This window comes from Prionailurus viverrinus, chromosome A3 (assembly GCF_022837055.1).
Source record: "Prionailurus viverrinus isolate Anna chromosome A3, UM_Priviv_1.0, whole genome shotgun sequence".
Classification (NCBI taxonomy): domain Eukaryota; kingdom Metazoa; phylum Chordata; class Mammalia; order Carnivora; family Felidae; genus Prionailurus; species Prionailurus viverrinus.
Genome location: NC_062563.1, coordinates 116,951,958 through 116,965,690, shown reverse-complemented (window position 1 = coordinate 116,965,690; position 13,733 = coordinate 116,951,958). Strand labels below are relative to the sequence as shown.

At 43.2% G+C, this 13,733-nt stretch overlaps 1 long non-coding RNA gene across 1 annotated transcript in view; it reads right to left on the bottom strand.

The window, feature by feature from the left end:
• Nucleotides 1–376: 376 nt before the first annotated feature.
• The window catches only part of LOC125161899 (uncharacterized), a 151,039-nt gene continuing 137,682 nt past the window's right edge, over nucleotides 377–13,733 (bottom strand). Inside the window, exons 2-3 of the long non-coding RNA XR_007150804.1 lie at nucleotides 4,576–4,708; nucleotides 377–497 (exon numbers count right to left, since the gene is read on the bottom strand). This is a non-coding gene — a long non-coding RNA (uncharacterized LOC125161899). The remainder of the gene's footprint in view (nucleotides 498–4,575; nucleotides 4,709–13,733) is intronic.

Below are 13,733 nucleotides of genomic sequence, written 5' to 3'. Positions count from 1 at the left end.
AGCCAGGACTTGAACCCAAATGGTCTGACACCTGCTCCCTTCATATTTCTACCTGAAATGCTGCAGATGCAAACCTAGCAGAAATGCCAGTGTCCTGGAGGCCTCAGAAGTCTACAGGCAGCCAGGCCATGAAGGTGAAAGATAATTCAGTGCATCTGCAGAGATTCCTAGTTGGCTCTTGACTGGATGGAATGACCAAGTAAAGAGGTAGAATCTTGCCTGGCTCCACGGAGCTGGGCTTCATGAGGACTCGACTTACCAGTGGCCTGTGACAGGATCCACAGTGAGCTGCCGGCAGCCGCCCGAGGGGCCCATCGACTTAACATTCCACGTGCAGCAGTACCGGGCAGCCTGGAGTCACATAACAGCAGTCTGGTGTGAGTATGCTGAACATTCCCTCCGGCAACCCTGAAGCCTTCCTTCCACTTCCAAGTCCTGCCGTATTTTTGAGGAAGGCTGAACAGATTATAAAGGAAATCCAAAAAGGAGATGATGTTCTGGGGAGCAAACCATGAAGAGGAAGGTGTGGGGTGAGACAGAGCTGCAGTTTCCTACCTAGGCTGTGTTTCTTTTAAGTTCTTAGATGACTGCTCTGTATTCAGCCGGTGTGCATGAAAATATAAACACCACTAGTGAGCAGTGAAGTGTGTGTGTGTGTGTGTGTGTGTGTGTGTGTGTGTGTGTGTGTGTGTTGGGCAAACAGCATGTGGCGGTGGGGCGGGGAATAACAGAAAAAAGAAAGAAATTTTTTTCCCATCTGATATATTAAGTAACTGACCATCTCCATGAGATCCCCCTTCAAATCTGCCAAAACTGGAAGAGCAGAAAGTCCCTCCCAGACCATGTTCCTCTGCAGAGAATGGAACAAAGTTGAAAAGTGCCAGACTAGATTGCAGAAGCCTCAGATTACTTGTGGAGTTTGTCTTATGATCCCAATTCTCCTTCCAAGAGCTTCTGCCCCCACACAGTCACTTAGAGCCCTATGGTCTTGCCCTATGTCCACCTTCTAAGAAGTGTGGAAATTAGTGCTGAAACAAACCCCACAGGCCAGTACTACCTAAGAGAGAGCCCTGACGCTAGTAAGAGGATCTTCCAATGTCTACTGAAACACTGCTCCTCCTGGAATGTTGGGAGGCAGTATTGACTACATACCTCCAACAGCCACTCAAGTCTACACATGCTCTTCTCACGCCAGAGTCAGCAAACTATGGCCCTCAGGCCAAATCTGGCCTGCTACTTACTTGTGTAAATAATTTTTTACTGTCACACAGCTATGCTTACTATGTATTGTCTGTGGCTGCCTTCACACTACATGGCAGAGCTGAGTAACTACAACAAAGACTGTATGGCCCACAAAGCCTAGATATCTGCTATCTGTCCCTTTACAGAAAAAGTTTCTGAACCCATTTCAATAAAACGAATGAGTTTTCTTACATTACACTGAAATGTGCAATCTGTCCTGTTGGTCATAATTCTCCCCTGGAGGGCCCTGGGAGGCTATGCCCTCCTCCATCAGGCAACCTTGCAGTTTTATATGATTGATCATTGCGGTCTGTTCTTGGTCCTCCCTTCACTGAGATGGAAACCCCTGCCTTAGTCACTGCTTGTATTTCAGAAGAGGACCCGTGCGCACCCAAGCCTGGTCATGCTCTGCATTCAGAGGAAGCTTTGTATTTCCTATGCCGCTCCCACCCCACCCCCACCTCCACCTCACAAATCACTGGGTTCTTAAACTTAGGTTCTTAAATATATAGTGCTAGATATAACTTGTATTTATTCAGGCATCAATTCCGTTTACAAAGACCCTGTCTGGTGATGTTTGCTTCACCTATTAATCAATGTACAGCCCCAGCCAAGTGGGTAGGGTAGCAGGCAATTGTAGACAAGTGGGGGGAAAAAATGTTTCAACTCAGTTTGGTTGGATATTAAAATCAGTGATTGTTTAGACAAAAAAAAAAAAAAGCTTATAGACCAATTCCTTTATTTGACAGATGAGTGAGCAGAGGCCAGAGAGCTTATGGAACGTGCTCCAGGTCACAAAACTGAGCAGTGGTGGGAGTTAGACCAGCACTCGGGTGTCCTGACTCCAGGATCATTCTTTCCACTGTTGTTTTTATTTTTCTCCCTCCATATTTCTAATTCCTTTAAAACCACGGTAAAAATGTTTTGAGTATCTCGGTGAACAACAACTGGGAGAGGAGGAGATCTTTACTAGGCCACATTATCCTGTATGCAAGGATTCCCCTTCATCCCACATTCCCCCAGCTCTCTGAGACTCTGGAATCAGACCCAGGATATTCAGAAACATCATTAACATTTATATAATTGGTATAATTTAATGAGCACTGACTATGTTCCAGGCACTCTGATAACTGCTTCTATACTCATCATCTTATTTAGTCCTTATGACAACAACAAAATAGATATTGTTATCCATACTGTATGACTTTAAAGAGCCAGCTCGAGGCCATTTGGTGCAAATGGATCCCAAAGAGACAATCTAACTCCAGAACTGGAGTCCATGGCTCCCACACTCACCTCCTCCTGCTGTTGAAACCTCACTGCGTGGCCCAGAGCCAGGCCTTACCACAGAGGCAGCAGGTATGGGTCTATGAGGCATTATTTGCTTGTCCTCTCCCTAATACTTTTCTCTTTCTCTTCTGTTATTTTCATGCTCAAACAATTATTTTTTTGCTCAACCATCAAAGATCTATAATGGACCCATTCACGCTTTTGTTTCCTTTTCCTGCTTGTTTTTCTCTTCTCTCGGTTTTCCTCTCCTTTTAATGGCTTACATCTGTCTAAAGTCCCCAGAGTATTCCGAGCTCAGACAAGGAATGCAGGAATAAGAATTTGCCCCCCTCTGGATCCTGTCCTATTAAAGACGTGATTGATGCTATCAACCCAACCTCCTCCAGCAAGCACCTGGCCTTGACCTATAGAAAGGGATAACCTTGGACCCCGAATTCAGTTTTTCTCATATTGAACCTTTCTACACCACATACTATGAGTGATGCTGGATTACAAAGAAGAAAATATCGTCCCTGCCCTCCTGGAGTTTACTGTCTAAAGGGACAGAGAAACACATGCACAGATCATTACCCAAACAATATGGGATATGAGGCAAATTATGAAGCCCAGAGCAGGGGCATTTGACTCAGCCTGGTCGGGGGTCAGGGAAAGTTCAAGATAGAGAGAAACACTTAAACTGAGTAGTTTTGTATCAGTAAAACCCATCCAAACCCAGGAAGGGGAAGAAAGTGTGGGTTCATGCAGAGGGCTTAACATACACGGACCCTCAGTCTGGGGCCGACTGAAGATGGAGGAGTAAGGGCACTTTACTCCCGTAATGGCCTCCATTCAGTGAGCACTTGCACCATATCTTGTGCCCCTTAAATGTTATCTTGTTAAATCTGCATACAAATTAGGTAGGCAGCACTAGCCCCATTGCACAGATCACCGGGGCTTAGAGACACCAAGTCCCTTGCCCGGGCTCATGCAAATACAAAGTGGCAGGGGTGGAGGGGGACAAGTGCTTGTTCTCACCTTCAGACCCATGCTCCTAACCTCTACATACAGGTCTCCTCTCCCTGGAGCTGTGTGAGCTTTTCTGTTCCAGCGAAACATACTCGTTGTCGTTCACTCAGAGCGTTCATAAGAGGTGAAGGAAGGGACTGAATGTGCTCAAGAGGGTTCCATGAACCCTGAGGGCAAACACTCAGGAAGGGCATGGGCAGCTGCCCTCTCCCAGCAGCATCCCTGCTCCGAGGAGCTCACCAGCACAGCAAGGAAGGCAAGTGGTGCCAAGGTCGACGAAATGTGTTTGTGCCCACTCTCAGCCACACTGTGCTATGGCTGCCATCTGTGCAGGTCCCCTTAGAACGGCACCTGGGGCCTGTGTCTCCCTTCCCATCACTGCTAGCCCCCCGCCTTATCCCTGAGTATCTGGATGCCTGCTGACCAGCAGGTGGCTGTTCAGTCCCTCAGGGTACAGTCCCTCAGGGTCCCTCTCCTCCTGCATGTGTCTCCATTTTCCTCTGTCCAGGAACCAGGCTGCACTGCAGATTGGCTCCGGCACAACCCTGGCCTGGAAATTGCCAGCTATTTTTGGTAATGACATCACCAATGATAGATAAATGTTTTACTCCCTCTTCCAGGCCCCTTGCTGAACTTAGTACTTGAAACAAAAACAAAGCACTAATGAAAACAGCAACAGAGTCCACAGGTTTATGACAATTAAAGGAAGCCCTGCAGCCGGGCTGCAAAGCCCAGGGCCAGAGCAGCTGGAGAAGCTGCAGCGTGGAGCCTGTGTCTGCACCTCCCTCTGGGCCCAGCAGCTGGGCCGGCCACACTGGCCTGAGGGCCAGGTGCGAGACGGCAACACCAGGCCTCCTTGAAACACAAGCCAGCTGCTGAGGCTTAAAGAGTCTTGCGAGGCCAATAAACAGTGGGTTTGTTTTTGCCTAAAGGCCCCAAGGGTGTTAGTTATAGTCAGAACAATCTTCTTAAATCAGACCCTGTGTTTCCTGGCCACAAATCCTGGGTCTGAGCAGTCTGCAACTCTGCGGCACTTACCTGTGGCAGGTACCCAACGCTCCAGGGAGCAGCGGCTTTCAAGTCACAAGAGCCTGGTGGAGTCCTGCCTCAGTCACTTGCTGGCTGTGGGACCCAGGGCTCTGCCTCAAACTCGCAAGGCCTGTTTCTTCACCTATAAGATAAACAAAGGGTTTATTATACAGAGCACAAAAGCCTTACTCTGAGAATCACCTCACTGAATCTATGCAGAGGACAGACACATAGTAGGAGCTTAATCTCTCCTCCCTTTTGGTGAAGAATTCCTTGTTCCTATATTGGATTTACTTTCAGAGAGCTATCAAAACACATTTCCTGTATTATAATAATTATAAACTCTCTCTTTCCCATCTGTTTGAGAACATCTTAAGAAAGGTTGTATCTTCTCTGTCTTTGTATGTCTAACACTTAATACACAGCAAATGTGCCCCCCAAAAATTCTTGTTAAATGAATTCATACATCCATGTGCTTAGTGGAATAAATAATACCTAGAAATTCCCATGTGTATTTACTAAAATCCTTTTCTCCACTGCTCTCTCCTTTTCTTGCATCGTTTCATTCACAGATTCAGCAAACATTTGGTGACCAGTCCTTATGTGTCATCCTCACTCCAAGCACATGGGAGGACATAACGGTGCACAAAGCATGGTCCTCAAACTCTTTTAACCCTGCAGGAGTAATAGCACAGGTATTAAAGCCAACATGGGGCATGGGCCATGTCCTGTAAGGAATATCTATAGTGTTCAAAGTGCTCTGTGAGTTTAGAAGAAGAAGCAATCCCTGGGTGGCAGTGGTAGCTTCATGGAGCATATGGCCTTTGAACAGCACCTCTGGGTTTGTTTCATTCTGGCCCCAGTTCTAAAAGTTTTTTACAGCACTCCCAAGCAAATAGAAGCTAATGGTTTGAATGCAGACAAGATGAAGGGAAAAAGACTCTTAGCCATTGGCCAGACCTCACTGTAATCAAGAAAAGCTTTCCAGCCAAACTTCATATGAAGAACAGCTCCATGACTTAACCCTGCTAATAGAGTCTGAGGCCAGATGAAGGCTACTTGGGGCCCATGATACTGCCAGTGACTGCCTTATCCTGTTTTGTCACTCGTCAATGCCCAACCGTTAATGTGACTCAGTGTGTTTCTGTATTTGCTTCACTGCATGTGCTGCAGACTCTGCACACGCTAAGCATCACCAAACAGCTAACAGAGTCTTGGATACAATTTAGTCTCCATCAGTCTGATGAGGTAAAGCAAGGCAAAATCACCTGACAGCTGCTGTCATCATCTATAGATTGGTTTTCCTTGGGGCAAGTCTCATATAACCACCCGTGATGGGGAAGCTGAAGGGGTCCCATGGTACAACAACCTCCAAGAACCACCTCCCTCAGCAGGGCTCTGGGCAGACTCTGTTAGAAGGATATTGGACTGCAGGTTTAGGAGGAAGATGGCGGCATAGGAGGACACTGGCCTCACTTCGTCCTGCTGACCACTTAGATTCCACCCCATCTGCCTATATAACCCAGAAAACTGCCAGAAGACTAGCAGAATGGACTCTCTGGAGCCAAGTGTACACAAGAGTCCCACAGAAGAGGGTAGGAAGGGCAGAGAGGCAGTGCGTGCTACACGGACAGGTGGGAGGGAGCCAGGGCAGTGGAGGGGCAGCCCGCCCGGCAAGGTGGAATCCCCAAGTCTGGCTTGCAAAAGCGGAGGGGCCGGACTGCATGAGTTCTGACAGCCAACGGGACTTAACATCTGGAATATTAAAAGTCAACAGCTCTGCTCTTGGAGAGCAGGGAGGGCTAGACGATGAAGGGAGGGAAAGTTGTTGAGCCCTGAAAGACAGAGCTCAGCTCAGAGGGGGAACAAAGGGGCTGGCCATCCCATCTCCCTCTCCATCCCCCAGCCAAAATCCCAAAGGGAACCAGTTCCCATCACTGAACTTGCTTGTACGGTGCAAACACCCAACACTGTGCTTCTGTGGATCCATCCCTCTGACTGGCCTGCCTCCCTCCTGGTGCTGCAGGGCCCCTCCCAAAGCGGACCACAAAGTGGACCACAAAGCGGGCTGAAGCAGACAGCAAAGTGAGCTAAGCCTGCCTCTCCCGCCCCTGTGCACCTTGCAGATGCACCCCAGCTAATATGCCCGATCCCACTGGAGCAGCACAAGCCTGGCCATGTGCAAGTAGCCCAGACAGGGGCCACACCACTCCACAGTGAGTGCTGCCCCTGGGAGAGGGGAAGGTAAGGTACATAACAGTCTGACTGTGGCCCCAGTGGTGGGCTAGGGGCAGACATCAGGTCTGACTGTGGCCCCGCCCACCAACACAAGATACTCTGGACAGCACAGGGGAAGTGCCCTGCAGTTAGGAGCTACTGCAGGGACTACCCAAAATGACGAAATGGAAGAATTCTCCTCAATAGAAACTCTAGGAAATAGCGACAGCTAAAGAATTGATCAAAAACGATTTAAGCAATATAACAGAACAAGAATTTAGAATAACAGTCATAAAACTAATTGCTGGGCTTGAAAAAAGCATAGAGAACAGTAGAGAATCTATTGCTACAGAGATCAAGGGACTAAGAAACAGTCATGAGGAGCTAAAAAAATGCTATAAATGAGGCACAAAATAAAATGGAGGTGGCCATAGCATGGATTGAAGAGGCGGAGGAGAGAATAGGTAAATTAGAAGATAAAATTATGGAAAAAGAGGAAACTGAGAAAAAGATTAAAAAATCCAGGAGTATGAGGGGAGAATTAGAGAACTAAGTGATGCAATCAAACAGAACAACATCCATATCATAGGAATTCCAGAAGAAGAAGAGAGAGAGAAAGGGGCTGAAGGTATACTTGAACAAATCATAGCTGAGAACTTCCCTGACCTGGGGAAGGAAAAAGGCATTGAAATCCAAGAGGCACAGAGAACTCCCTTCAGACGTAACTTGAATCGATCTTCTGCATGACATATCATAGTGAAACTGGCAAAATACAAGGATAAAGAGAAAATTCTGAAAGCAGCTACAGATAAACACCCTCTAACTTACAAAGGTAGACCCATAAGAGTAGTGGCAGACCTATCTACTGAAACTTGGCAGGCCAGAAAGGAAAAGCAGGAAATCTTCAACGCGATGAACAGAAAAAACATGCAGCCAATAATCCTCTATCCAGCAAGTCTGTCATTCAGAATAGGAGAGATAAAGGTTTTCCCAAACAAAAACTGAAGGAATTCATCACCACTAAACCATCCCTACAAGAGATCCTAAGGGGGATCCTGTGAGACAAAGTACCAGAGACATCGCTACAAGCATGAAACCTACAGACATCACAATAACTCTAAACCCATGTCTTTCTATAATAACACTGCATGTAAATGGACTAAATGCACCAACCAAAAGACATAGGGTATCAGACTGGATAAAAAAACAAGACCCATCTATTTGCTGTCTACAAGAGACTCATTTTAGACCTGAGGACACCTTCAGATTAAAAGTGAGGGGATGGAGAACTATCTATCATGCTACTGGAAGTCAAAAGAAAGCTGAAGTAGCCATACTTGTATCAGACAATCTAGACTTCAAATTAAAGGTGGTAACAAGAGATGAAGAAGGACATTATATAATAATTACAAGGTCTATCCATTAGGAAGAGCTAACAATTATAAATGTCTATGCACCAAATACGGGAGCCCCTAAATATATAAAACAATTAATCACAAACATAAGAAACCTTATTGATAAGAATGTGGTAATTGCAGGGGATTTTAACACTCCACTTACAGAAATGGATAGATTATCTAGACACACGGTCAATAAAGAAACAAGGTCCCTGAATGATACATTGGATCAGATGGACTTGACAGATATATTTAGAACTCTGCATCCCAAAGCAACAGAATATACTTTCTTCTCGAGTGTACATGGAACCTTCTCCAGGATAGATCACATACTGGGTCACAAAACAGTATACAAGAATTGAGATCATACCATGCATACTTTCAGACCACAATGCTATGAAGCTTGAAATTAACCACAGAAAAAAGTCTGGAAAACCTCCAAAAGCATGGAGGTTAAAGAACACCCTACTAAAGAATGAATGGGTCAAACAGACAATTAGAGAAGAAATTAAAAAAATATGGAAACAAATGAAAATGAAAATACAACAATTCAAATGCTTTGGGATGCAGCGAAGGCAGTCCTGAGAGGAAAATACATTGCAATCCAGGCCTATCTCAAGAAACAAGAAAAATCCCAAATACAAAATCTAACAGCACACCTAAAGGAAATAGAAGCAGAACAGCAAAGACACCCCAAACCCAGCAGAAGAAGAGAAATAATAAAGATCAGAGCAGAAATAAACAATATAGAATCTAAAAAAAACTGTAGAGCAGATCAATGAAACAAAGAGTTGGTTTTTTGAAAAAAGAAACAAAATTGATAAACCTCTAGACAGGCTTCTCAAAAAGAAAAAGGAGATGACCCAAATAGATAAAATCATGAATGAAAATAGAATTATTACAACCAATCACTCAGAAATACCAGCAATTATCAGGGAATACTATGAAAAATTATATGCCAACAAACTGGACAACCTGGAAGAAATGGACAAATTCATAAGCACGCACACACTTCCAAAACTCAAACAGGAAGAAATAGAAAACTTAAACAGACCCATAACCAGTGAAGAAATTGAATCAATTATCAAAAATCTCCCAACAAATAAGAGTCCAGGACCAGATGGCTTCCCAGGGGAATTCTACCAGACATTTAAAGCAGAGATAATACCTATCCTTCTCAAGCTATTCCAAAAAATAGAAAGGGAAGGAAAACTTCCAGACTCATTCTATGAAGCCAGCATTACTTTGATTCCTAAACCAGACAGAGACCCAGGAAAAAAAGAGAACTACAGGCCAATATCCCTGATGAATATGGATGCAAAAATTTTCAATAAGATACTAGCAAATCGAATTCAACAGCATATAAAAAGAATTATTCACCATGATCAAGTGGGATTCATTCCTGGGATGCAGGGCTGGTTCAAAATTTGCAAATCAATCAATGTGATACATCACATTTATAAAGGAAAAGATAAGAACCATATGATCCTGTCAATCAATGCAGAAAAAACATTTGACAAAATTCAGCATCATTTCTTAATAAAAACACTTGAGAAAGTCGGGATAGAAGAAACATACTTAAACATAATAAAAGCCATTTATGAAAAACCCACAGCTAACATCATCCTCAATGGGGAAAAACTGAGAGCTTTCCCCCTGAGATCAGGAACACGACAGGGATGTCCATTCTCACCGCTGTTGTTTAACATAGTGTTGGAAGTGCTAGCATCAGCAATCAGACAACACAAGGAAATCAAAGGCATCAAAATTGGCAAAGATGAAGTCAAGCTTTCATTTTTTGCAGATGACATGATATTATACATGGAAAACCTGATAGACTCCACCAAATGTCTGCTGGAACTGATACATGAATTCAGCAAAGTCACAGGATACAAAATCAATGTAAAGAAATCAGTTGCATTTTCATACACTAACAATGAAGCAACAGAAAGACAAATAAAGAAACTGATCCCATTCACAATTGCACCAAGAAGCATAAAACACCTAGCGATAAACCTAACTAAAGATGTAAAAGATCTGTATGCTGAAAACTATAGAAAGCTTATGAAGGAAATTGAAGAAGATATAAAGAAATGGAAAAACATTCCGTGCTCATGGATTGGAAGAATATTGTTAAAATGCTAATACTACCCAAAGCTATCTACACATTCAATGCAATCCCAATCAAAATTGCACCAGCATTCTTCTAGAAGCTACAACAAGCAATCCTAACATTTGTATGGAACCACAAAAGGCCCCAAATAGCCAAAGTAATTTTGAAGAAGAAGACCAAAGCAGGAGGCATCACAATCCCAGACTTTAGCCTCTACTACAAAGCTGTAATCATCAAGACACCATGGTATTGGCACAAAAACAGACACATAGACCAATGGAATAGAATAGAAACCCCAGAATTAGACCCACACAAGTATGGCCAACTAATCTTTGACAAAGCAGGAAAGAATATCCAATGGAAAAAAGACAGTCTCTTTAACAAATGGTGCTGGGAGAGCTAGACAGCAACATGCAGAAGAATGAAACAAGATCACTTTCTTACACCATTCACAAAAATAAACTCAAAATGGATGAAGGACCTGAATGTGAGACAGGAAACCATCAAAACCCTACAGAAGAAAGCAGGGAGAAATCTCTCTGACCTCAGCCGCAGCAATTTCATAATTGACACATCCCCAAAGGCAAGGGAATTAAAAGCAAAAATGAACTATTGGGACCTCATGAAGATAGAAAGCTTCTGCACAGCAAAGGGAACAATCAACAAAACTAAAAGGCAACCAACGGAATGGGAAAAGATATTTGCAAATGACATATCAGACAAAGGGCTAGTATCCAAAATCTATAAAGATCTCACCAAACTCCACACCTGAAAAACAAACAATCCAGTGAAGAAATGGGCAGAAAACATGAATAGACACTTCTCTAAAGAAGACAACCAGATGGCCAACAGGTTGGCATGTGAGCCATGAAAAGATGCTCAACGTCACTCCTCATCAGGGATATACAAATCAAAACCACACTGAGATACCAACTCCCACGAGTCAGAGCGGCTAAAATGAAGAAAACAGGAGACTATAGATGCTGGAGAGGATGTGGAGAAACAGGAACCCTCTTGCACTGTTGGTGGGAATGCAAAATGGTGCAGCCGCTCTGGAAAACAGTGTGGAGCTTCCTCAAAAAATTAAAAATAGACCTACCCTATGACCCAGCAGGAGCACTGCTAGAAATTTACCCAAGGGATACAGGAGTAGTGATGTATAGGGGCACTTGTACCCCAATGTTTATAGCAGCACTCTCAACAATAGCCAAATTATGGAAGGAGCCTAAATGTCCATCAACTGATGAATGGATAAAGAAATTGTCGTTTATATACACAATGGAATACTATGTGGCAATGAGAAAGAATGAAATATGGCCTTTTGTAGCAACGTAGATGGAACTGGAGAGTGTGATGCTAAGTGAAATAAGTCATACAGAGAAGGACAGATTCCATATGTTTTCACTCCTATGTGGATCCTGAGAAACTTAACAGAAGACCATGGGGGAGGGGGAGGAAAAAAATGGTTAGAGAGGGAGGGAGCCAAAACAAAAGAGACTCTTAAAAACTGAGAACTGAGGGTTTACAGGGGGTGGGAGGGAGGTGTGGGTGGGTGATGGGTATTGAGGAGGGCACCTGTTGGGATGAGCTCTGGGTGTTGTATGGAAACCAATTTAACAATAAATTTCATATTAAAAAAAAAAGAAAAGAAAAAGCAAAGAGGCAGCTAAGGAATTTAAGAAATAATGGATACAACAAGGATAGCAATACAAAAAATGCCCTAGTGTGAGAGCCCAGTGAAGAATGAATCAGGGAGGCTCAGCCCTCTCAGAAGGAAGTTCTAAGGGAAGGGGAAAAAAACCCAAAAAAACAAACAAACACAGAGAAAACAGGAGTGGGAGGAGGAAGGGAGAAAGGACTCAACAGAATGGAGTGTGAACTCACATTTGGGATGATCAAAGCCCAGAAACACCTGGAAGTAAATAAAGGAAGGCACTTAGATACTCCAAGAAAAACTAAAAGCTCTCAAGAAAGCTAGGATCCAAATATGAAGCAGCTGACTCAACACAGGACAGAACAGCAGATCATTATCCTTGAAGAAGAAATGAAATGGATTCTGAACAACAGAGAGCCTGAGCAGTAAAAGGAATGAGCTGGAAAGTGATACATTTCTCCCCTAAACAAGTAAAGTGTAAAGCAATCTGTAATTTCAGGATGGAGTTTGAAAAAGGGGTAAGTACCAGAAAGGCAAAGTCCAAATATGAATTAAGCTTAGATATGGCATGAGTCTGACCAATTGGAGGAGTGCAAGAAAAAAAAATCCATTTGAGGATTTCTCCTTTGACTGGCACAGGAGTGAAGACATTGCAGCCAAGGAGGAAGAAATGTAATCAGAGCACAGTACTTGGCTATGCAATCAACAGCACCTCCTCGCAGTAACCTGAAAGTTTTGTGTTGGTTTCCACTTTCAGAATCAAGTAAAGACAAAGAAAACTTAATTATAATTCCAAAATATAATGTAGATACTCTCAACTTTAGCAATCTAAAGGTTTAGTTCACAGAAATTAAGAGTTAAAAGAAGTAAAGGGAACGACAGGGTCTTAATGCTTTCATTTTACAAAGTGCAAGTCAAGAGATATGGTCTTTACTTTCTATCTATGATGAGATGCACTGGTTTAACTACAATATTTAAAATTTTAAAGCTAGGAACTAGAGGAGAATGGTTGCAAGGGTGTGGGGAAGGGGGGTGGGCAGGGAGGGTGGAATGGGGAGATGTTGATAAAAAATACAAACTTCAAGTTATAAGAAGAAAACATTCTGGGGATCTAATGTACAGCATGGTGACTATAGTTAATCAATACTGTATCATACACTTAAATGTTGCTAAGGGAGTAGATCTTAAATGTCCTAAACACACACACACACACACACACACACGTAATTATGTGACGTGATGGATGTGCTAACCAACCTTATTGTGGCAATCATTTCACACATGTATCAAATCATCATGTTGTACAATTTAAATTTACATAATGTTCTATGTCAGTTATATCCTAATAAATCTGGTGGGGAAAAAAAGCCAAAGGAACTTAAAATAGTGACATCATTCTTCTAGAAGAACAGAAAGGGGAGGATGAGAGTATAAACAAGCTACATCTTCCTTCACTGTAGGCGAAGTCAACTGACACTCTCTCAAATTGGGAGTGGGATCAGTGTACTGCATAACATATGCAGTGGGATCCAGACTCAATCCAGGAAGGGTTCAAAGATAAAGCTTCTGAGAAACAGCCAAGGTTGAGGATGGGAAGGGCAGGGAGTGGGCTGGGGGGAGTCGGTTTTATTATAAACTATATGTGCATATTAGTTTTGCTGCTGCTTTATTTAAAAAAAAGATTATTTCAAAAGGGTTATTAAAAATCTTAAAATCCAGAACCCACAAAAAATGTGGTGCATCCCTGACTTTTTTTACTAAAGAGAAATCTAATTCTCTAATTCAT